The sequence below is a fragment of the Osmerus eperlanus genome, chromosome 11, assembly GCF_963692335.1.
Source record: "Osmerus eperlanus chromosome 11, fOsmEpe2.1, whole genome shotgun sequence".
Lineage (NCBI taxonomy): Eukaryota > Metazoa > Chordata > Actinopteri > Osmeriformes > Osmeridae > Osmerus > Osmerus eperlanus.
Window position 1 is genome coordinate 18,224,492 of NC_085028.1, and position 21,496 is coordinate 18,245,987.

Sequence of the window (21,496 nt, forward strand, 5' to 3'; positions counted from 1 at the left end):
CAGACAGGCAGACATGACCATGCAGCTGGCATGGCACAGCTGGCCCAGACAGGCAGACATGACCATGCAGCTGGCATGGCACAGCTGGCCCAGACAGGCAGACATGACCATGCAGCTGGCATGGCACAGGTGTGTGTGAGTGTGTGTGTGTGAGAGTGAGTGACTCTTGTCCAGCAGGTGGGGCACAGCCCGGGGATGTGATGGTCAGGGTTAGGGTCAGGGTTAGGGTTGTGGTGGTCAGGGTTATGGTTAGGGTTAGGGTTGTGGTGGTCAGGGTTATGGTTAGGGTTAGGGTTGTGGTGGTCAGGGTTAGGGTCAGGGTTAAGGTTGTGGTGGTAAGTAGCAAGAGGCCTGAATATTTAGGTGTCCAATCATACAGGAGTGAGATGATGCATACAATACATTCAAGTGTATGTGTGCATGCATGTGTGCATGCATGTGTGAGAACATGTGTGTGCGTACGTACGTCTGTGTGTGTACGTCTGTGTGTCAGGTCACGGCCGTGGCTTCCAGGTCCTGCTAGAGTCTGGAGGGCTCTGACAGGCAGACAGTTCTGCTCTGTTGCCTGGGAGGGGAGGGGCAGGCCAGACGGGTGCTGGCTCACTGGAGCCAAACAGGAACTTCTCTTCTCCTGGGCTTATTATATACATTATATACCAGCGTTGTAATATGGTCATAGCTGGGTTGTACATGGGTTATAGCTAAGTTATAACATGGTTATAGCTGGGTTATAACATGGTTATAGCTAAGTTATAACAAGATTATAGCTAAGTTATAACATGGTTATAGCTGAGATTTAAAATGGTTATAGCTGGGCTATAACATGGTTATAGCTGGGTTATAACATGGTTATGGCTAAGTTATAACAAGATTATAGCTAAATTATAACATGGTTATAGCTGAGGTATAGCTGGGTTATAGCAGGGGTATAGCTGGGTTATAGCTGGGGTATACCAGGGTTATAACATGATTATAAAGTGTTATAGCTTTACAGGGTTACAGCTTTATATATTTAGATTTCTATAGTGAATTGAAAGGCAAGCACATTGTATCTTGTTATCAGTTATAACTTGTTAGCAATTATTGTCTGTTAGCGGTTGTTATCTGTTAGCGGTTATTGTCCATTAGCCGTTAGCCTCATCTGGCCCACCTGCATTTCAGATCTTTACACATAGTTCCTTAGCCCAGTGGCGGAGCCAGGGAATTTCCATTGGGGTGGCCAGGATGGGGCCAGTGATAATTTTTGGGTGGCAAGCATGTGTCTCACCAGGCGATGCAGAGCTATTTTAGACACATATAGGAAACATCTCAACATTTTCTACAGCATTAAACATATTCAATATAAACTTGTGGACAATATCGATGGAAAAGTTAGCAGAAGAGTACAACATACAATGTAAGATTGACAATTTACCTGGGGATCCACTGGGGCCACTCCTCAGGGAGGACTCTTCTGTCCTGCTCTCAATCAATCTTTCAGAAACATCTAAAATAATTACAATAAGGTGTACAGGTAATTTTCCTAAAGGTTTTATAATGCATGCTATATAGTGTTTAACAAACACACTATAAGCTAAAGTATAATATTAGTGAAAGTGTCTCTGGGTAGCAAATACAAATATGCCATACTTTAATGTAATGAAAAAACTAACTGATATGTTTTACAATGCACTTTCAACCTGACCTGTATATGAATAGACACACTTTAAGCCAATTGTAAATAAGATAACATCATATCAAGCTGTACTATATGTGAGTCTCTATACTGTATACCTGGAGGTCCATTTAAGTTGCTGCTCTCTGGGGGCTCCTCATCCTCACTCTCTGCCTGTTTTTTCTCCATCTCATCCTCATTCTTTGCCTTAGCTGTCTTCTTTCCACTTGCCCTGAAGAAGGACGCTATGTCTGCCTTCTTCCTCTTCATTATTTTTCCCTCTTTAATGACACCTATCCAAAATGCATACTGTATATACCTGACACAATCATAACACGTTCTGGCAACGTAGTTATCAAATACAGCATAGCATATAGCAATTTTAACAGTTTACTATGTTCTCCTCCGATCTAGCTTGCTTCTAAACTTCGCAAAATAGATAGTCATGGGTGGGATAGTCACAGTTATTAGAAGACAAAAACAACATCCATTATGATATCATACCTTTCTGTTTTGCGTTTCTTCACTTAGCCGCAGGTGCCGGTCGAAGCGTCAGGTGGTAACAGGCATTCTCAGGCCATGCTTGAGCCGTTTAATTCAAATACAGGATGTGTGCGCGCTGCGCGTGGCTAAAGGGTCCGACAGTGTACTAGCGGTGCGAGAAAGGTTCCGCATTTTTCCACAGCCGTCAAAACTTTTAACCGCTCTGATGTGGTGCTTGGGGTGGCCAATGGGGTGGCCGAGATTCTACGGGGGGTGGCCGTGGCCACCCCCGGCCACCCCCTGGCTCCGCCATTGCCTTAGCCCACTCTATACTCTTTTTGAAGGATTTCGGTTGTTCTGAACATGAACAGAGCAGTGGTACTGATGTGGTGGACTGGTGTGGTGCGTGAAGGCGCGCTGGGTTCCTGGTAGTCCCTGTGTGGACTGTGTTCTGTCTGCATGTGGCCCGAGCAAGTGTTCCTGTCTGCAGCCCTCCTGTCTGCAGCCCTCATATTCTCCTGTCTGCAGCTCTCCTGTCTGCAGCCTTCCTGTCTGCAGCTTTCCTGTCTGCAGCCCTCCTGTCTGCAGCTCTCCTGTCTGCATCTCTCCTGTCTGCAGCTTTCCTGTCTGCAGCTCTCCTGTCTGCAGCTCTCCTGTCTGCATCTCTCCTGTCTGCAGCTTTCCTGTCTGCAGCTCTCCTGTCTGCAGCTCTCCTGTCTGCATCTCTCCTGTCTGCATCTCTCCTGTCTGCAGCTCTCCTGTCTGCAGCTCTCCTATTCTCCTGTCTGCAGCTTTCCTGTCTGCATCTCTCCTGTCTGCAGCTCTCCTGTCTGCAGCTCTCCTGTCTGCAGCCGGGCTGATGCTGACAAGCTGCACACGACCACACACATGAGGAGGAGAGAGAGAGAGAGAGAGAGAAGAGGAGAGGGAGAGGAAGAGAGAGAACGTACTAAAAAAGGGGGAGAAAGTGAGAGGGTGAACAAGAAAAACAAGTAAATGGAGAAAGAATATAGATGGGAAGGGAGGTGGGGGGAGGGAGAGGGAAGGGAGAGATGGATGGAAGGATGGCAAGAGAGTGGGAGGGGGAGAGAGGGAGAGGGGAGAAGAGAGTAGGAGGTGGAAGGACTGTCTGGAACGTGAGGCTATATATAGAACTTCCGGTTCTAAACATAGAACGGGGCTGGTTTTAGAAAACGTTTTGAAACAGGGAACTGTTGGCTGGGGAAAAGCTCAGTATAGAAGCTGAACATCTTTATGTTTCTATGTGTGTGTTTCTGTGTGTGTGTTTCTGTGTGTTTCCATGTGTGTGTGACAGGGTAAACAAAGAGAGAGAGAGGAGATACACAGTAGGAGAACACAAGCTCTTGCTAATCCTGTTTAAAAAATGTCATATTTTGTAAATAAAATATACACTTTTGCGATTTCTCTATGGAAATGAAAATAAGGAAGTGTTTCATCCAACTCACCGTTGTAGAAAAGAGCCCTGCGTGAAATGTGATTTCCTGCAGAGCTCCATCCCTTCTGCCCTCCCCTGGTTATCTGTTTACCCTGACTGGGATTTACAAAAGCTCCTTTCACTTGATTCTCCTGTTCATATGACAGTATCACAGGCAAACAGCTCTGAGGTGTCTCAATTCCAGCCTGTCCGTCCAGATCGTGAGATGAAACAGAGCTTTTGTCCTGCTCTACAGAATCTCTGGCATGACAACATTATGCTCAGCTGGGCACACGGTCGTCTGGGGAGGAGCTGTGCCTTCAGAAAACGTTCTCGGGGAATGAAACTAAGCTGAAGACACAAAGCAGTTCTCATCTAGATCCCTGCACACACACACGCACACGCACACACACACAAACACACCAATCCCAAACCAGTCCCCCCAGAAGTCTATTATACCTTCGGGGAGAGGAGGGGGAGAGGAGGAGGAGAAATCGAGGAGAGGAGGAAAAGAAAAAGGGGAGAGGAGAAGAGAAGAGGGAGAGAAGGAGGAGGGGGATAGGAGGAGGAGAGGAGAAGAGGGGTTAACCGGGGTAGTCTTGTGTCTGAGCTGCTGCAGTCAAGACATTTAATGTCTGGTTTCCCTTGCCTCTCGCTTCCTGCCTCCCGCCTCCTGCCTCCCGCCTCCTGCCTCCCGCTTCCTGCCTCCTGCTTCCTGCCTCCTGCCTCCTGCCTCTCGCTTCCTGCCTCCTGCCTCCTGCCTCCCACCTCCTGCCTCCTACCTCCCGCTTCCTGCCTCCTGCTTCCTGCCTCCTGCCTCCTTCCTCCTGCCTCCTGCCTCCTTCCTCCCGCCTCCTTCCTCCTGCTTCCTGCCTCCTTCCTCCTGCTTCCTGCTTCCTTCCTCCTGCTTCCTGCCTCCTGCTTCCTGCCTCCTGCTTCCTGCTTCCTTCCTCCTGCTTCCTGCTTCCTTCCTCCTGCTTCCTGCTTCCTTCCTCCTGCTTCCTGCTTCCTTCCTCCTGCTTCCTCTACCTGGGATTTGTCTGCTTCTGAAGAAACCAAAAATGCACAAACTCCATATGCACATGTATATCACAGTCCTGATCCTGTCCTGATCCTGATCCTGATCCTGATCCTGTCCTGATCCTGATCCTGTCCTGATCCTGATCCTGTCCTGATCCTGTCCTGATCCTGTCCTGATCCTGATCCTGATCCTGTCCTGATCCTGATCCTGTCCTGATCCTGATCCTGATCCTGATCCTGTCCTGATCCTGTCCTGATCCTGTCCTGATCCTGTCCTGATCCTGATCCTGATCCTGTCCTGATCCTGTCCTGATCCGATCCTGATCCTGATCCTGGTCCTGATCCTGATCCTGTCCTGATCCTGTCCTGATCCTGTCCTGATCCTGATCCTGTCCTGATCCTGTCCTGATCCTGTCCTGATCCTGGTCCTGTCCTGATCCTGTCCTGATCCTGTCCTGATCCTGTCCTGATCCTGATCCTGATCCTGGTCCTGATCCTGTCCTGATCCTGTCCTGATCCTAGTCCTGAGAGAGAAGAGGAGAGGAGGAGAGGAGGGAGGAGGAGAGGAAGAGAGGAGGGGAGGAGAGAAGGGAGGAGGAGAAGAGGAGAGGAGGAGAGGAGGGAGGAGGAGAAGAGGACAGGAGGAGAGGAGAGGAGGGAGGAGGAGAGGAAGAGAGGAGGGGAGGAGAGAAGGGAGGAGGAGAAGAGGAGAGGAGGAGAGGATTGTTGTAGTCAGAGCAGCATCTGAAGATGCAGAAGACACAGAAGTTTAAACCAAAAAAAGAAAGAAAAGTTCTCAGCTGAAGTTCAAATCCCTGGCGTGATGTGTGGATGACTTGTTTTTAATACGACATGACAAATTAAAATATGTTATTAATATGTATATCAGGAGGTGTTATCCCCTCAGGGAAACAGCCCCCCCGCACCTCCCTGCATCCTCAAACACACATCCTCGCTTGCAGATCAGAGGGGAGAGGGCCCAGGCTCTTGGTGGCCCCCCAAAAAACTCAGCGAATAACTTTTTATTAGTCCTTGTTGTCAGGTCACATCCATCTCCCGCTGGATGACAGATTGCTCTCAAGGCCTGTCGCCGGTCTCTGAACAGTAATGGATACCCAGGGCCCAGGGTTGGTTAAACACTGACAGAGTTTGTCCGCCATGACTGACAGGTTCTCCACTGCTGCCGGCCCCTGGGTGATGTATCATCAATGGAAAGTGTTAAAGTGTTGCCCTTTTAAGCAATGAGTTCTGCCGGTGGGGAGAGAGCCTTTAGAATCTCTATCTGTCCTGCTGGGGGGGGCGGGGTGCTGGGGGGGGGGGCCGGGGGGGGCGGGGTGCTGTGGATGCTGGGGGGGGGGGTGCTGGGGGGGGGGGGCCGGGGTGCTGTGGATGCTGGGGGGGGGGTGCTGGGGGGGGGGGGGCCGGGGTGCTGGGGCTGGGGGGGGGGGGGCCGGGGTGCTGGGGCTGGGGGGGGGGGGGGTGCTGTGGATGCTGGGGGGGGGGGGTGCCGGGGTGCTGGGGGGGGCAGACTGTTATCTGTCCTGCTGGGGGTGGGGGGGTGCCGGGGGGTGCTGGGGGGGGCGGGGATGTGCTAGGGGGGGCAGACTGTTGATGGACTGAGGTGTACCTGTACACACCTGGTCCTGCACACCTGGTCCTGCACACACCTGGTCCTGTACTCACCTCACTTACACACACACACACACTCTCTCCTATGCACAGAGCCTGAGATAGAGGAGAGCAGGAGAAAGAGGACAGCTTCCAGGAAACAAGGGTTTGGATAAATGAAAACGTTGCATGTTTTTGTTGTTCCCTTGTAGCTACTGTGAGGACTGAGGATGTGAGAGTAGAGAGTCCTGACCTGACCCTTGACCCCTGAGGATGAGAGCAGAGTCCTAACCTGACCCCTGACCCCTGAGGATGTGAGTAGAGAGTCCTGACCTGACCCCTGACCCCTGAGGATGTGAGAGTAGAGAGTCCTGACCTGACCCCTGAGGATGTGAGAGTAGAGAGTCCTGACCTGACCCTTGACCTCTGAGGATGGGAGAGTAGAGAGTCCTGACCTGACCCCTGACCCCTGAGGATGGGAGAGCAGAGAGTCCTGACCTGACCCTTGACCCAATCACTAACCCCGGACCTTAACCCTAATCCCTGACCCTTACCCAAATCCCCCCAGGGTTTAATAATCCCGCCAATCCACCCATTTCCGTCGCTACACACACACACACACACACATTCTGCTGACGATGAGGTTGCTCCAATTAAGATCCCCCCATCAATACATCAGGTTAATGAGCTCATGCTCAAGAATAATCTGATTACTTATGGAAATACAGGAGCCCAGTCAGGGTGACAGAGAGGAAGAAACAGATAGAGGGGGGAGGGAGAGATAGGGGGAGGGAGGGAGAGAGCGGGAGAGAGAGAGAGAGAGAAAGAGGAAAAGAAAGACAGAGAGGGAGAGATGGAGGGGGCGTATGCAGCGTGGAATCTCCATGATATGAATTCATAAAGCATGACTTTGACAATATCACCGTGTCACAGACAATTTCATGGCGAAACAGAAGGTGGATATTGAAAGCGTGCCATGAAAATGGACTGACAAAGTGCAAGGGAAGGTAATGAACTGTAATAGATTCTATGATGTTGAGACAAAAACCTACATGTCTAATTTACATCCCTGGTGTGTGTAAGACACATACACTATCTACATGTATGTATATGTAGAATAGGAGAGGTATAACAAATGGTATGCCCCAGAGGAGATATAACATGCTAACTAGCCCAGAAGAGAAATAACATGCTAACCAGCCCAGAGGAGATATAACATGCTAACTTGCCTTGAGGAGATATAACATGCTAACTAGTCTAGACATACAGCTATGTTAACATGCTAACTAGTCTAGACATACATTTACATTTAGTCATTTAGCAGACGCTCTTATCAGCTAACTAGCCCAGAGGAGGAGCAAGGTCAAGCCAGGGAGATTTTCAGGGAGATTTATGAGAGACTGACACACACAAACACATACACACAATTAAAGATGTATGTGTGCTTGACAGAGATAAATGGTGGCTGGTGTGCTTGTGTGTGATAGGAGCAGGGTAGAGGAGGTCCTGTACTTGGTGACCAACAAGAACAGAGATGACTGATTATACATGTGTGATTGAGAGTGTTATGTGTGTCTGTGTCTGGGGTGCACATGTGTGTGTGTGTCTATGTCTGGGGTGCACATGTGTGCGTGTGTCTGGGGTGCACATGTGTGTGTGTGTGTGTGTCTGGGGTGCACATGTGTGTGTGTGTGTGTCTGGTGTGTGTGTGTCTGGTGTGCACATGTGTGTGTGTCTGGGGTGCACATGTGTGTGTGTGTGCGTGTGTACGTGCATGTGCAGGAGCAGGTAAGTCTTTGACTTGGTAGATAATCAATGTTTAGTTGTACAGGTCTTCCACGAGCCAGCTCCCAATAAAACAGGAAGTTGGGCTGGAGCAGAAATATGGAGGATGGGGAAGGGTAGGAGGAGGGAGAGACAGCGGGGGGCGAGGTAGAGAGAGAGGGAGAGAGCGGGAGGCGAGGTAGAGAGAGAGGGAGAGAGCGGGGGGCGAGGTAGAGAGCACACACATGCAGAGGCTAAAAATGATTGTATTTTGTGGAAATGTATTATTATCATAAGCGAGTCACAACCAAGAGAACAAACAGCTGTAAATGTTTAATAAAAAAAAAACACAAATGTATTGTGACAAAATACTTTTTGACATTGCTCACAAATCTAGCCACAGTGTTTCTAACACAAACTGCTGACACGTGTTGTGCTGTGGAAGTGGATCATCTTTTGGGACTCAAAAATGAAAAACAAAAGCAGTCTTCAAACAAACTGACACTATGAAGCCAGCGTATCCATTTAGAACAGTGAACAGGAGAGGGGGCATCTGAATGTAATATGTACATGTAATATAACACAGCAAGTGTTGAGATGCGATAGTAAATATACATGAGGTAAGGTATGTGTTATATGAGGTGTATATGATGATTGAAGATAATGATATTGTGTGACATTTTTACTGTTATTGTTGCTGTTTACTGTTGTAGTGTAATCCCATTGCGTCAATGGATGCTCTGAAGCATTACTAAAATGACTCTTTGAAACTAGACTAAGGTGTGTGTGTTTATGTGTGTAAATGGCAGTTAGAGGTGGGGTAGGTAAGTTTAGCAAAAAAATCCATATTGGCTTGAGTTTATCCAAAATACCCCCCTCCTTCCCTTCAAAGCCACTCCCCCAACACACATGAACCAGGAGGTACACGGACATGTCCAATCACTGTATTCGGTCTGAATGTAATGATTGGTCGTGTTTATTACAGTCCTGCGACAGCCACAGATATCAGATTGATTAGATTATACCGTCAGAGCATTTGATTTATTAACTGATCAGTATGTGATGTTTATTTCAGCAAAAAGGAAAGATTACTTCTCAAAAACATTACCTATCCTGTCTTTAATGTATGTGTGGTAGTGTGTGTGCGGTAATAATGTGTGTGTGGTAGTGTGTGTGCGGTAATAATGTGTGTGTGGTAATAATGTGTGTGTGGTAATAATGTGTGTGTGGTAGTGTGTGTGTGTGGTAATGTGTGTGTGGTAGTGTGTGTGTGTGGTAATGTGTGTGTGGTAGTGTGTGTGTGGTAGTGTGTGTGTGGTAGTGTGTGTGTGGTAGTGTGTGTGTGGTAATAATGTGTGTGTGGTAGTGTGTGTGTGGTAGTGTGTGTGTGGTAATAATGTGTGTGTGGTAGTGTGTGTGTGGTAGTGTGTGTGTGGTAGTGTGTGTGTGGTAATGTGTGTGCAGACAAACACCTGCAACACAACTCCACCTTCCTCAGCAGCAGCAGACCCTAACCTAACCCTAACCCCAGGACCTCATCAGGCCAACGCGACACACACACACACACACACACATACAAACCAGACATGACTGGGCTCAAATATAAAGTGTGTTTCTGATTCCTACCTCGCTGTTTCCTTCTCTGTTGAGCTTCACCTTCAGAAGATCTTTTTCTATTTCCTAAGACAAGGCCGGGCGGCTTACAGGCGAGAGTTAATATCTCAACGCCCCTGGCAGGCCCGAAACAATCTCTTCACTTGGCAGCTCCTCTCAGCTTCCTACAGCTTCCTGACTGGGCTCCTCTGACTGTACCTTCCTGTGAGCCATATTCCTGTCAACAGACTGGGTTTGATGTTTGGATGCACTGAGATGAGGGATGTGTGCTTCCAGTGTCCTCATGTTCCCATAATCAAATACACTAACTGGGTCAGGGTTAGGATGAATACATACTATAGACCGTACATCCCATTAATAGCAAGAATGAGAGGGATGGAGAGAGAGGTAGAATGAGAGAGAGAGAGGGAGAATGAGAGAGAGGAATACTGAGAGAGAGGAATACTGAGAGAGCCCTTTGAAGAGGAATATTCTACTACTCTGCAAAGACTGGAACTTAATAATAGATGAGCATGATTACCAAGATGCTTCAAATACTTCTTCATCTCTCACACTCCAACGTGAACCAGAGAGCTGAGCAGAGCAGGGAGGAGAGCTTCTACACGCTTCCTGTATCTGCAGGAGACTTGTGTCTCCAACCAAGGACTGCATCGAGATCGCCATGGTGACAACTCACTGAGCTGAGGCACGAAACGGGGGTTAGGTTGGGAGAGAAACAGAAAGGGAGGTAGAGAGGAGAGAGATAGAGAAAGAGAGAAGAGAAGAGAGGGAGAGAGAGACAGAGAAAGGTGAGAGAAGGAAAGAGAGTGAGAAAGAGAGAGAGGGATGGGGAGAGAGAAGGAGAGTTAGGGAGAAAGAGAGAAAGGAGGAGAGACAGAGGGAGAAAGAGAGAGAGGCAGACAGACAGGCAGGCAGGCAGGCAGGCAGGCAGGGTATTGTTTTGGTCTATTGTATGTAAATCAAAGATGGCAAAAGTACACACATCCTCCACTCAAGTAGAAGTACAGATACTCATGTTTAAAAAGACTGGTAAATGCTGAAGTATTGACCACTTTTTCACTCAAGTTAAAGTAAAGAAGTGTGGGCTCTGACATACTTAAGTAAAAAGTAGCCATTACTACTACCTGTTTTAGTGTCACGCTGGTAGTTACCAGTCCAGTTGGACCTCATATCATATTAATACATTAATACAGAAAGACACTATAGACACAAATATGTTTTCAACCTTTGGAAACTTTTTTTTTGTTAACCTATTTTTTTTTATGCAACCTTCAGAAACCTTTTTGTCGAACCTATTTTTCAAAAATATGTTTTCAACCTTTCGAAACCTTTTTTTGGAACCTATTTAAAAAATATGTTTTCAACCTTTCGAAACCTTTTTTTGGAACCTATTTAAAAAATATGTTTTCAACCTTTCGAAACCTTTTTTTGGAACCTATTTTTCTTAAAAATGTTTTCAACCTTTCGAAACCTTTTTTTGGAACCTATTTTTCAAAAATATTTTTTGGAATGTATTTAATTTTTTTATTTTTGAAACCTTTCAAAATGTTTTTTCCCCGAAAGAACCCGAAAATGTTTCTTGTTGCCTTCTGGCTTGCTCCATGGTAACTTCCTGCTCCATTGTAGCTTCGTAGAATAGCTATCTACGTAAGTACAGTAACAAAGTATTTGTACTTTGTGAACAAGAGACGATCAACAGAAGACCAAAGCAGCTGGCAGATCAGCACGATCAAGCTCAACAGACACATCCGAATCCTGTCAACCCTGCGCTGTGAAACTGGACTGAATGTGTTGGCTCAAATTGACAATGATAAAGAAATATAATCCCTTAATATAATGACGCATATCCCATCTGCTCCAGTACATCTCAGCACATCACAGTGTGCTGCAGATGTACTGCGCATGAATAACCTTTTGTTTCAGGTAGTATGATACTTCTGAAGTGGGCTATTCGTCAACTGTCCTTTTGGTGATTTGATTGGTTCTCTGTATAAATTAGCATTTATTGAAAACACCTTTTATTACTTTTAACCCTTGTGCTGTGACCCGAAGGTTCCCAACGACCCATCGTTGTGCCGCGACAACTGTACGCAATACAAAAAGTACAACGGCACTTAGTATTGAGTGACTCGTATTGAGAGAGTTGTTGCTCTTGTTGGTTAGCTGTAACGGTTTCAAATTCTTGTACTCGCTGTGAAATATTTTACTGTTGGTTGTTTTTTCTACAGGTACACTCTTGCACTCTTGTGGGGAGTTTCATGTTGTTCAATTGTAACTTGTTTAACTGCATGCTCTTATGGTTCTTCCCTCTGGCACTTATTTGATTTTCCACCATGTATGCTTCATGTTTTGGCTGGTTCTCGTTGTTAAGCTCTCTCTTGGAAGTCGCTCTGGATAAAAGCGTCTGCTAAATGCATAAATGTAAATGTAAAAACAAATAAAAAGCATTTCTTTTAACGTTCGCGCTGTGTGGGGGTGGGGGGGGGGAGACAGCCCGACGGTTAAAAGAAAATGCTTTTTATTTTTGTATGAGGTAAAGTTGTCGCAACACGTGGGGGGTCACAATGACTGAAGGGTCACAATGACCCGAAGATAACACCAGGGTTAAAGCTTTCATCAACAGTTGGTGATTATATTGCCTTTTTATCTCTGCCTCTCTCTGTTCTTCCAACCCCAGCCCCCAGCTCATACAGGGGGGCCTGGCCCCCAGGGGGCCCAGGTATTATGATTGAACAGCCATACTTCATGGTGGCCATTTTTCCTTCCTGCTTCAGTTTCACAGTCTCCTCATGAACCCACAGCCTGGCTACTGGTACATGTACTCACCATGCCAACGCCAATGAGAAAAGGGCACTAGATTAAGGCTGCCTTCTTGGTGCTCTCTCCCTATCCAGAACATCTCAGGAGAGGAACACAGCCTGTCTGAACATCTCAGGAGAGGAACACAGTCTGTCTGAACATCTCAGGAGAGGAACACAGTCTGTCTGAACATCTCAGGAGAGGAACACAGTCTGTCTGAACATCTCAGGAGAGGAACACAGTCTGTCTGAACATCTCAGGAGAGGAACACAGCCTGTCTGAACATCTCAGGAGAGGAACACAGTCTGTCTGAACATCTCAGGAGAGGAACACAGTCTGTCTGAACATCTCAGGAGAGGAACACAGTCTGTCTGAACATCTCAGAAGAGGAACACACCTGTCTGACTGCTGTGATGCCGGGCAGGGTGATGGCAGGGTGGTGGCAGGGTGGTGGCAGGGTGGTGGCAGGGTGATGGCAGGGTGATGGCAGGGTGATGGCAGGGTGATGGCAGGGTGGTGGCAGGGTGGTGGCAGGGTGGTGGCAGGGTGGTGGCAGGGTGGTGGCAGGGTGGTGGCAGGGTGATGGCAGGGTGATGGCAGGGTGATGGCAGGGTGGTGGCAGGGTGATGGCAGGGTGATGGCAGGGTGATGGCAGGGTGGTGGCAGGGTGATGGCAGGGTGATGGCAGGGTGGTGGCAGGGTGGTGGCAGGGTGGTGGCAGGGTGGTGGCAGGGTGGTGGCAGGGTGATGGCAGGGTGATGGCAGGGTGATGGCAGGGTGATGGCAGGGTGGTGGCAGGGTGGTGGCAGGGTGATGGCAGGGTGATGGCAGGGTGGTGGCAGGGTGATGGCAGGGTGGTGGCAGGGTGGTGGCAGGGTGGTGGCAGGGTGATGGCAGGGTGGTGGCAGGGTGATGGCAGGGTGGTGGCAGGGTGGTGGCAGGGTGATGGCAGGGTGGTGGCAGGGTGATGGCAGGGTGGTGGCAGGGTGGTGGCAGGGTGGTGGCAGGGTGGTGGCAGGGTGATGGCAGGGTGGTGGCAGGGTGATGGCAGGGTGATGGCAGGGTGATGGCAGGGTGGTGGCAGGGTGGTGGCAGGGTGGTGGCAGGGTGATGGCAGGGTGATGGCAGGGTGGTGGCAGGGTGGTGGCAGGGTGATGGCAGGGTGGTGGCAGGGTGATGGCAGGGTGATGGCAGGGTGGTGGCAGGGTGGTGGCAGGGTGATGGCAGGGTGGTGGCAGGGTGATGGCAGGGTGGTGGCAGGGTGGTGGCAGGGTGATGGCAGGGTGATGGCAGGGTGATGGCAGGGTGATGGCAGGGTGGTGGCAGGGTGATGGCAGGGTGATGGCAGGGTGATGGCAGGGTGGTGGCAGGGTGATGGCAGGGTGATGGCAGGGTGGTGGCAGGGTGGTGGCAGGGTGATGGCAGGGTGGTGGCAGGGTGATGGCAGGGTGATGGCAGGGTGGTGGCAGGGTGATGGCAGGGTGATGGCAGGGTGGTGGCAGGGTGATGGCAGGGTGATGGCAGGGTGGTGGCAGGGTGATGGCAGGGTGATGGCAGGGTGATGGCAGGGTGGTGGCAGGGTGGTGGCAGGGTGGTGGCAGGGTGGTGGCAGGGTGGTGGCAGGGTGATGGCAGGGTGATGGCAGGGTGATGGCAGGGTGGTGGCAGGGTGATGGCAGGGTGGTGGCAGGGTGGTGGCAGGGTGATGGCAGGGTGATGGCAGGGTGATGGCAGGGTGATGGCAGGGTGATGGCAGGGTGGTGGCAGGGTGGTGGCAGGGTGGTGGCAGGGTGGTGGCAGGGTGATGGCAGGGTGATGGCAGGGTGGTGGCAGGGTGATGGCAGGGTGGTGGCAGGGTGGTGGCAGGGTGGTGGCAGGGTGATGGCAGGGTGGTGGCAGGGTGGTGGCAGGGTGATGGCAGGGTGATGGCAGGGTGATGGCAGGGTGATGGCAGGGTGATGGCAGGGTGATGGCAGGGTGGTGGCAGGGTGATGGCAGGGTGGTGGCAGGGTGATGGCAGGGTGATGGCAGGGTGGTGGCAGGGTGGTGGCAGGGTGATGGCAGGGTGATGGCAGGGTGGTGGCAGGGTGGTGGCAGGGTGATGGCAGGGTGGTGGCAGGGTGGTGGCAGGGTGATGGCAGGGTGGTGGCAGGGTGGTGGCAGGGTGATGGCAGGGTGATGGCAGGGTGGTGGCAGGGTGATGGCAGGGTGATGGCAGGGTGGTGGCAGGGTGATGGCAGGGTGGTGGCAGGGTGGTGGCAGGGTGGTGGCAGGGTGATGGCAGGGTGGTGGCAGGGTGGTGGCAGGGTGATGGCAGGGTGGTGGCAGGGTGATGGCAGGGTGATGGCAGGGTGGTGGCAGGGTGGTGGCAGGGTGGTGGCAGGGTGGTGGCAGGGTGATGGCAGGGTGATGGCAGGGTGATGGCAGGGTGATGGCAGGGTGATGGCAGGGTGATGGCAGGGTGGTGGCAGGGTGGTGGCAGGGTGATGGCAGGGTGATGGCAGGGTGATGGCAGGGTGGTGGCAGGGTGATGGCAGGGTGATGGCAGGGTGATGGCAGGGTGATGGCAGGGTGGTGGCAGGGTGATGGCAGGGTGGTGGCAGGGTGATGGCAGGGTGATGGCAGGGTGATGGCAGGGTGATGGCAGGGTGATGGCAGGGTGGTGGCAGGGTGATGGCAGGGTGGTGGCAGGGTGGTGGCAGGGTGGTGGCAGGGTGATGGCAGGGTGATGGCAGGGTGGTGGCAGGGTGATGGCAGGGTGGTGGCAGGGTGGTGGCAGGGTGATGGCAGGGTGATGGCAGGGTGGTGGCAGGGTGATGGCAGGGTGGTGGCAGGGTGATGGCAGGGTGATGGCAGGGTGGTGGCAGGGTGATGGCAGGGTGATGGCAGGGTGGTGGCAGGGTGATGGCAGGGTGATGGCAGGGTGATGGCAGGGTGGTGGCAGGGTGGTGGCAGGGTGGTGGCAGGGTGGTGGCAGGGTGGTGGCAGGGTGGTGGCAGGGTGATGGCAGGGTGGTGGCAGGGTGATGGCAGGGTGGGTGGCAGGGTGATGGCAGGGTGATGGCAGGGTGGTGGCAGGGTGGTGGCAGGGTGGTGGCAGGGTGATGGCAGGGTGATGGCAGGGTGATGGCAGGGTGGTGGCAGGGTGATGGCAGGGTGATGGCAGGGTGGTGGCAGGGTGGTGGCAGGGTGGTGGCAGGGTGGTGGCAGGGTGATGGCAGGGTGATGGCAGGGTGGTGGCAGGGTGATGGCAGGGTGATGGCAGGGTGATGGCAGGGTGGTGGCAGGGTGATGGCAGGGTGGTGGCAGGGTGGTGGCAGGGTGGTGGCAGGGTGGTGGCAGGGTGATGGCAGGGTGGTGGCAGGGTGATGGCAGGGTGATGGCAGGGTGGTGGCAGGGTGATGGCAGGGTGGTGGCAGGGTGGTGGCAGGGTGGTGGCAGGGTGATGGCAGGGTGGTGGCAGGGTGATGGCAGGGTGGTGGCAGGGTGGTGGCAGGGTGGTGGCAGGGTGATGGCAGGGTGATGGCAGGGTGATGGCAGGGTGATGGCAGGGTGGTGGCAGGGTGATGGCAGGGTGGTGGCAGGGTGATGGCAGGGTGGTGGCAGGGTGATGGCAGGGTGGTGGCAGGGTGATGGCAGGGTGATGGCAGGGTGGTGGCAGGGTGATGGCAGGGTGGTGGCAGGGTGATGGCAGGGTGGTGGCAGGGTGATGGCAGGGTGGTGGCAGGGTGGTGGCAGGGTGATGGCAGGGTGGTGGCAGGGTGATGGCAGGGTGATGGCAGGGTGGTGGCAGGGTGGTGGCAGGGTGATGGCAGGGTGATGGCAGGGTGATGGCAGGGTGGTGGCAGGGTGGTGGCAGGGTGGTGGCAGGGTGGTGGCAGGGTGGTGGCAGGGTGGTGGCAGGGTGATGGCAGGGTGATGGCAGGGTGGTGGCAGGGTGGTGGCAGGGTGGTGGCAGGGTGGTGGCAGGGTGGTGGCAGGGTGATGGCAGGGTGATGGCAGGGTGATGGCAGGGTGGTGGCAGGGTGGTGGCAGGGTGATGGCAGGGTGATGGCAGGGTGGTGGCAGGGTGGTGGCAGGGTGATGGCAGGGTGGTGGCAGGGTGATGGCAGGGTGATGGCAGGGTGATGGCAGGGTGGTGGCAGGGTGATGGCAGGGTGGTGGCAGGGTGATGGCAGGGTGATGGCAGGGTGATGGCAGGGTGGTGGCAGGGTGATGGCAGGGTGGTGGCAGGGTGATGGCAGGGTGATGGCAGGGTGGTGGCAGGGTGATGGCAGGGTGATGGCAGGGTGGTGGCAGGGTGATGGCAGGGTGGTGGCAGGGTGGTGGCAGGGTGGTGGCAGGGTGATGGCAGGGTGGTGGCAGGGTGGTGGCAGGGTGGTGGCAGGGTGGTGGCAGGGTGGTGGCAGGGTGGTGGCAGGGTGGTGGCAGGGTGATGGCAGGGTGATGGCAGGGTGGTGGCAGGGTGGTGGCAGGGTGATGGCAGGGTGATGGCAGGGTGGTGGCAGGGTGGTGGCAGGGTGATGGCAGGGTGGTGGCAGGGTGATGGCAGGGTGATGGCAGGGTGATGGCAGGGTGATGGCAGGGTGGTGGCAGGGTGGTGGCAGGGTGGTGGCAGGGTGGTGGCAGGGTGGTGGCAGGGTGGTGGCAGGGTGATGGCAGGGTGGTGGCAGGGTGATGGCAGGGTGATGGCAGGGTGGTGGCAGGGTGATGGCAGGGTGATGGCAGGGTGGTGGCAGGGTGATGGCAGGGTGGTGGCAGGGTGATGGCAGGGTGATGGCAGGGTGATGGCAGGGTGGTGGCAGGGTGATGGCAGGGTGGTGGCAGGGTGATGGCAGGGTGATGGCAGGGTGGTGGCAGGGTGATGGCAGGGTGATGGCAGGGTGGTGGCAGGGTGATGGCAGGGTGGTGGCAGGGTGGTGGCAGGGTGGTGGCAGGGTGATGGCAGGGTGGTGGCAGGGTGGTGGCAGGGTGGTGGCAGGGTGGTGGCAGGGTGGTGGCAGGGTGGTGGCAGGGTGGTGGCAGGGTGATGGCAGGGTGATGGCAGGGTGGTGGCAGGGTGGTGGCAGGGTGATGGCAGGGTGATGGCAGGGTGGTGGCAGGGTGGTGGCAGGGTGATGGCAGGGTGGTGGCAGGGTGATGGCAGGGTGATGGCAGGGTGATGGCAGGGTGATGGCAGGGTGGTGGCAGGGTGGTGGCAGGGTGGTGGCAGGGTGGTGGCAGGGTGATGGCAGGGTGATGGCAGGGTGGTGGCAGGGTGATGGCAGGGTGGTGGCAGGGTGATGGCAGGGTGATGGCAGGGTGGTGGCAGGGTGATGGCAGGGTGATGGCAGGGTGATGGCAGGGTGGTGGCAGGGTGATGGCAGGGTGATGGCAGGGTGGTGGCAGGGTGGTGGCAGGGTGATGGCAGGGTGGTGGCAGGGTGGTGGCAGGGTGATGGCAGGGTGATGGCAGGGTGATGGCAGGGTTGGTGGCAGGGGTGGTGGCAGGGTGGTGGCAGGGTGGTGGCAGGGTGGTGGCAGGGTGGTGGCAGGGTGGTGGCAGGGGTGGTGGCAGGGTGGTGGCAGGGTGGTGGCAGGGTGGTGGCAGGGTGATGGCAGGGTGATGGCAGGGTGGTGGCAGGGTGATGGCAGGGTGATGGCAGGGTGATGGCAGGGTGGATGGCAGGGGTGGTGGCAGGGTGATGGCAGGGTGGTGGCAGGGTGATGGCAGGGTGGTGGCAGGGTGGTGGCAGGGTGGTGGCAGGGTGGTGGCAGGGTGGTGGCAGGGTGGTGGCAGGGTGATGGCAGGGTGGTGGCAGGGTGATGGCAGGGTGGTGGCAGGGTGAGTGGCAGGGTGGATGGCAGGGTGATGGCAGGGTGGTGAGGTGGCAGGGTGGTGGCAGGGGTGGTGGCAGGGTGGTGGCAGGGGTGGTGGCAGGGTGATGGCAGGGTGGTGGCAGGGTGGTGGCAGGGTGGTGGCAGGGTGATGGCAGGGTGGTGGCAGGGTGATGGCAGGGTGGTGGCAGGGTGGTGGCAGGGTGGTGGCAGGGTGGTGGCAGGGTGATGGCAGGGTGGTGGCAGGGTGATGGCAGGGTGGTGGCAGGGTGGATGGCAGGGTGATGGCAGGGTGGTGGCAGGGTGGTGGCAGGGTGGTGGCAGGGTGATGGCAGGGTGATGGCAGGGTGGTGGCAGGGTGGTGGCAGGGTGATGGCAGGGTTGATGGCAGGGTGATGGCAGGGTGGTGGCAGGGTGATGGCAGGGTGATGGCAGGGTGATGGCAGGGGTGATGGCAGGGTGGATGGCAGGGTGATGGCAGGGTGGTGGCAGGGTGGTGGCAGGGTGGTGGCAGGGAGGTGATGGCAGGGTGATGGCAGGGTGGGTGGCAGGGTGGTGGCAGGGTGATGGCAGGGTGATGGCAGGGTGATGGCAGGGTGGTGGCAGGGTGATGGCAGGGTGATGGCAGGGTGATGGCAGGGTGGTGGCAGGGTGATGGCAGGGTGGTGGCAGGGTGATGGCAGGGTGGTGGCAGGGTGATGGCAGGGTGTGGCAGGGTGGTGGCAGGGTGGTGGCAGGGTGGTGGCAGGGTGATGGCAGGGTGGTGGCAGGGTGGTGGCAGGGTGGTGGCAGGGTGGTGGCAGGGTGATGGCAGGGTGATGGCAGGGTGGTGGGCAGGGTGGTGGCAGGGTGATTGGCAGGGTGGTGGCAGGGTGATGGCAGGGTGATGGCAGGGTGATGGCAGGGTGGTGGCAGGGGTGTGGCAGGGTGGTGGCAGGGTGGTGGCAGGGTGATGGCAGGGTGATGGCAGGGTGATGGCAGGGTGTGGCAGGGTGCTGGCAGGGTGATGGCAGGGTGATGGCAGGGTGATGGCAGGGTGAGTGGCAGGGTGGTGGCAGGGTGATGGCAGGGTGATGGCAGGGTGATGGCAGGGTGGTGGCAGGGTGGTGGCAGGGTGGTGGCAGGGTGGTGGGCAGGGTGATGGCAGGGTGATGGCAGGGTGATGGCAGGGTGGTGGCAGGGTGGTGGCAGGGGTGGTGGCAGGGGTGGTGGCAGGGGTGATGGCAGGGTGATGGCAGGGTGGTGGCAGGGTGGTGGCAGGGTGATGGCAGGGTGGTGGCAGGGTGGTGGCAGGGTGGTGGCAGGGTGGTGGCAGGGTGTGGCAGGGTGATGGCAGGGTGATGGCAGGGTGGTGGCAGGGTGGTGGCAGGGTGGTGGCAGGGTGGTGGCAGGGTGATGGCAGGGTGGTGGCAGGGTGATGGCAGGGTGGTGGCAGGGTGATGGCAGGGTGATGGCAGGGTGATGGCAGGGGTGGTGGCAGGGTGGTGGCAGGGTGGTGGCAGGGTGGTGCAGGGTGGTGGCAGGGTGGTGGCAGGGTGATGGCAGGGTGGGGTGGCAGGGTGATGGCAGGGTGATGGCAGGGTGATGGCAGGGTGGTGGCAGGGTGGTGGCAGGGTGGTGGCAGGGTGGTGGCAGGGTGGTGGCAGGGTGGTGGCAGGGTGATGGCAGGGGTGGTGGCAGGGTGATGGCAGGGTGATGGCAGGGTGGTGGCAGGGTGGTGGCAGGGTGGTGGCAGGGTGATGCAGGGTGGTGGCAGGGTGGTGGCAGGGTGGTGGCAGGGTGGTGGCAGGGTGATGGCAGGGTGGTGGCAGGGTGGTGGCAGGGTGGATGGCAGGGTGATGGCAGGGTGATGGCAGGGTGGTGGCAGGGTGGTGGCAGGGTGTGGCAGGGTGGTGGCAGGGTGGTGGCAGGGTGGTGGCAGGGTGGTGGCAGGGTGATGGCAGGGTGATGGCAGGGTGGTGGCAGGGTGATGGCAGGGTGATGGCAGGGTGATGGCAGGGTGATGGCAGGGTGGTGGCAGGGTGGTGGCAGGGTGATGGCAGGGTGGTGGCAGGGTGATGGCAGGGTGATGGCAGGGTGATGGCAGGGTGGTGGCAGGGTGGTGGCAGGGTGGTGGCAGGGTGGTGGGCAGGGTGATGGCAGGGTGATGGCAGGGTGTGGCAGGGTGGTGGCAGGGTGATGGCAGGGTGATGGCAGGGTGGTGGCAGGGTGATGGCAGGGTGAGGCAGGGTGGTGGCAGGGTGGTGGCAGGGTGGTGGCAGGGTGATGGCAGGGTGGTGGCAGGGTGATGGCAGGGTGGTGGCAGGGTGGTGGCAGGGTGGTGGCAGGGTGGTGGCAGGGTGATGGCAGGGTGGTGGCAGGGTGATGGCAGGGTGGTGCAGGGTGTGGTGGCAGGGTGGTGGCAGGGTGGTGGCAGGGTGATGGCAGGGTGATGGCAGGGTGGTGGCAGGGTGGTGGCAGGGTGGTGGCAGGGTGATGGCAGGGTGATGGCAGGGTGGTGGCAGGGTGGTGGCAGGGTGGTGGCAGGGTGATGGCAGGGTGGTGGCAGGGTGGTGGCAGGGTGGTGATGGCAGGGTGATGGCAGGGTGATGGCAGGGTGGTGGCAGGGTGATGGCAGGGTGATGGCAGGGTGGTGGCAGGGTGATGGCAGGGTGATGGCAGGGTGGTGGCAGGGTGATGGCAGGGTGGTGGCAGGGTGGTGGCAGGGTGGTGGCAGGGTGGTGGCAGGGTGGTGGCAGGGTGGTGGCAGGGTGATGGCAGGGTGATGGCAGGGTGATGGCAGGGTGATGGCGGGTGGTGGCAGGGTGGATGGCAGGGTGATGGCAGGGTGGATGGCAGGGTGATGGCAGGGTGGTGGCAGGGTGGTGGCAGGGGTGGTGGCAGGGTGATGGCAGGGTGATGGCAGGGTGATGGCAGGGTGGTGGCAGGGTGGTGGCAGGGTGATGGCAGGGTGATGGCAGGGTGGTGGCAGGGTGATGGCAGGGTGATGGCAGGGTGGTGGCAGGGTGATGGCAGGGTGGTGGCAGGGTGATGGCAGGGTGATGGCAGGGTGGTGGCAGGGTGATGGCAGGGTGATGGCAGGGTGATGGCAGGGTGGTGGCAGGGTGATGGCAGGGTGGTGGCAGGGTGATGGCAGGGTGGTGGCAGGGTGATGGCAGGGTGTGGCAGGGTGGTGGCAGGGTGATGGCAGGGTGATGGCAGGGTGGTGGCAGGGTGATGGCAGGGGTGATGGCAGGGTGGTGGCAGGGTGATGGCAGGGTGATGGCAGGGTGATGGCAGGGTGATGGCAGGGTGGTGGCAGGGTG